The 3,863-nt window shown below is 36.7% G+C and overlaps 1 non-coding gene and 1 pseudogene across 1 annotated transcript; both read left to right on the forward strand.

Annotated features, from left to right (window-relative positions):
• The first annotated feature begins 78 nt into the window (after nucleotides 1-78).
• On the forward strand, nucleotides 79-257 carry LOC138914788 (5.8S ribosomal RNA). The gene has a single exon (XR_011420597.1). It is a non-coding gene; the product is annotated as a 5.8S ribosomal RNA (ribosomal RNA).
• A 398-nt stretch (nucleotides 258-655) lies between these two features.
• Nucleotides 656-3,421, forward strand: LOC138914789 (large subunit ribosomal RNA; annotated as a pseudogene).
• The last annotated feature ends 442 nt before the right edge of the window (nucleotides 3,422-3,863 follow it).

Consider the following 3,863-nt stretch of genomic DNA (forward strand, 5'->3'; position numbering starts at 1 on the left):
TATATGCCAGTAAAATGGTGTATTTTTAATTTCTTTCAATAAAAACATATTTGACCAAATTTAAAACCAATATTATAAAACTCTAAGCGGTGGATCACTCGGCTCATGGGTCGATGAAGAACGCAGCAAACTGTGCGTCATCGTGTGAACTGCAGGACACATGAACATCGACATTTTGAACGCATATCGCAGTCCATGCTGTTATGTACTTTAATTAATTTTATAGTGCTGCTTGGACTACATATGGTTGAGGGTTGTAAGACTATGCTAATTAAGTTGTTTATACAAATTTTATAATAAAATTTTATAAGCATATGGTATATTATTGGATAAAAATAATTTAATTATTTTATTCATAATATTAACAAATATATGAAAAACATTATCTCACAATAGTAATTAAACTTTGAGAAAAACGAAGAGGAATATTTTCTTTTTCAATCAAATAATACTGAGAAATGTCTAGCATAAAATATTATCTAGAATTGTCTCTTATTAATGATTTGAAATATGAAAAACGTTGACAATATTATTATTCTTCGTTAATTCGTTACAAATAAATGCCATTAATATATATATACGTCAGCTTTAAACGAATTTAATAAAATGTTTTATCATTATATATAAAGAATTAATTGCAAATAAAAGTTATATACAACCTCAACTCATATGGGACTACCCCCTGAATTTAAGCATATTAATTAGGGGAGGAAAAGAAACTAACAAGGATTTTCTTAGTAGCGGCGAGCGAAAAGAAATCAGTTCAGCACTAAGTCACTTTGTCTATATGGCAAATGTGAGATGCAGTGTATGGAGCGTCAATATTCTAGTATGAGAAATTAACGATTTAAGTCCTTCTTAAATGAGGCCATTTACCCATAGAGGGTGCCAGGCCCGTATAACGTTAATGATTACTAGATGATGTTTCCAAAGAGTCGTGTTGCTTGATAGTGCAGCACTAAGTGGGTGGTAAACTCCATCTAAAACTAAATATAACCATGAGACCGATAGTAAACAAGTACCGTGAGGGAAAGTTGAAAAGAACTCTGAATAGAGAGTTAAACAGTACGTGAAACTGCTTAGAGGTTAAGCCCGATGAACCTGAATATCCGTTATGGAAAATTCATCATTAAAATTGTAATATTTAAACAATATTATGATAATAGTGTGCATTTTTTCCATATAAGGACATTGTAATCTATTAGCATACCAAATTTATCATAAAATATAACTTATAGTTTATTCAAATTAAATTGCTTGCATTTTAACACAGAATAAATGTTATTAATTTGATAAAGTGCTGATAGATTTATATGAATACAGTGCGTTAATTTTTCGGAATTATATAATGGCATGATTATCATTGATTTTTGTGTTTATTATATGCACTTGTAGGATTAACAATGCGAAAGATTCAGGATACCTTCGGGACCCGTCTTGAAACACGGACCAAGGAGTCTAACATATGTGCAAGTTATTGGGATATAAACCTAATAGCGTAATTAACTTGACTAATAATGGGATTAGTTTTTTAACTATTTATAGCTAATTAACACAATCCCGGGGCGTTCTATATAGTTATGTATAATGATATTTATATTATTTATGCCTCTAACTGGAACGTACCTTGAGCATATATGCTGTGACCCGAAAGATGGTGAACTATACTTGATCAGGTTGAAGTCAGGGGAAACCCTGATGGAAGACCGAAACAGTTCTGACGTGCAAATCGATTGTCAGAATTGAGTATAGGGGCGAAAGACCAATCGAACCATCTAGTAGCTGGTTCCTTCCGAAGTTTCCCTCAGGATAGCTGGTGCATTTTAATATTATATAAAATAATCTTATCTGGTAAAGCGAATGATTAGAGGCCTTAGGGTCGAAACGATCTTAACCTATTCTCAAACTTTAAATGGGTAAGAACCTTAACTTTCTTGATATGAAGTTTAAGGTTATGATATAATGTGCCCAGTGGGCCACTTTTGGTAAGCAGAACTGGCGCTGTGGGATGAACCAAACGTAATGTTACGGTGCCCAAATTAACAACTCATGCAGATACCATGAAAGGCGTTGGTTGCTTAAAACAGCAGGACGGTGATCATGGAAGTCGAAATCCGCTAAGGAGTGTGTAACAACTCACCTGCCGAAGCAACTAGCCCTTAAAATGGATGGCGCTTAAGTTGTATACCTATACATTACCGCTAAAGTAGATGATTTATATTACTTGTGATATAAATTTTGAAACTTTAGTGAGTAGGAAGGTACAATGGTATGCGTAGAAGTGTTTGGCGTAAGCCTGCATGGAGCTGCCATTGGTACAGATCTTGGTGGTAGTAGCAAATAATCGAATGAGACCTTGGAGGACTGAAGTGGAGAAGGGTTTCGTGTGAACAGTGGTTGATCACGAGTTAGTCGGTCCTAAGTTCAAGGCGAAAGCCGAAAATTTTCAAGTAAAACCAAAAACGCAATATATACAAATCAAGCTAATATAATATACTTGAATAATTTTGAACGAAAGGGAATACGGTTCCAATTCCGTAACCTGTTGAGTATCCGTTTGTTATTAAATATGGGCCTCGTGCTCATCCTGGCAACAGGAACGACCATAAAGAAGCCGTCGAGAGATATCGGAAGAGTTTTCTTTTCTGTTTTATAGCCGTACTACCATGGAAGTCTTTCGCAGAGAGATATGGTAGATGGGCTAGAAGAGCATGACATATACTGTTGTGTCGATATTTTCTCCTCGGACCTTGAAAATTTATGGTGGGGACACGCAAACTTCTCAACAGGCCGTACCAATATCCGCAGCTGGTCTCCAAGGTGAAGAGTCTCTAGTCGATAGAATAATGTAGGTAAGGGAAGTCGGCAAATTAGATCCGTAACTTCGGGATAAGGATTGGCTCTGAAGATTGAGATAGTCGGGCTTGATTGGGAAACAATAACATGGTTTATGTGCTCGTTCTGGGTAAATAGAGTTTCTAGCATTTATGTTAGTTACTTGTTCCCCGGATAGTTAGTTACGTAGCCAATTGTGGAACTTTCTTGCTAAAATTTTTAAGAATACTAATTGGGTCAAACCAATTAGTTCTTATTAATTATAACGATTATCAATTAACAATCAATTCAGAACTGGCACGGACTTGGGGAATCCGACTGTCTAATTAAAACAAAGCATTGTGATGGCCCTAGCGGGTGTTGACACAATGTGATTTCTGCCCAGTGCTCTGAATGTCAAAGTGAAGAAATTCAAGTAAGCGCGGGTCAACGGCGGGAGTAACTATGACTCTCTTAAGGTAGCCAAATGCCTCGTCATCTAATTAGTGACGCGCATGAATGGATTAACGAGATTCCTACTGTCCCTATCTACTCAGTCGATTTTGGATTGCTCGAGTGAGCAGACGTGTGTTTTCGTGCGCTCCGTTAGTTAATTCAAAAACAACAGTCCCCGGTTAGCTACATAGCTGAAACTAGCACCAAAATTCGTGTTTATTGCCTGTGAAAACGTTTTCGGTTTTTTCTGCATGAAAAACTGTGCGGTTGAGTGATATTTCGCGTTTTTCATTTTGTGAATTTTGTTTTCATATTTGCCTCATTTAGGCATATTTTATTTGACAGTTGTCTGAAAGGTAATTGTGACTTTGCTATTTGTCATATATTTGGTACGGAAATTGGACAAAGGTGTGTGACTTTGATAAGTGGTTCGAGCATTGGAATTTCAGCAAATCAGCTGATTGGGATACCAGATCAGCAAAATAGAGTCGGGGTTCCATCCAATATGGATGTTAGCGAGTCTGGGAGTGAACATGGGAGCAGCCGCAGTTCAGCCCGTGGAAGGACCGTGCGCGCTAGGGGAAAACGCAGTA

Source organism: Drosophila takahashii, unplaced genomic scaffold (genome assembly GCF_030179915.1).
Source record: "Drosophila takahashii strain IR98-3 E-12201 unplaced genomic scaffold, DtakHiC1v2 scaffold_98, whole genome shotgun sequence".
Lineage (NCBI taxonomy): Eukaryota > Metazoa > Arthropoda > Insecta > Diptera > Drosophilidae > Drosophila > Drosophila takahashii.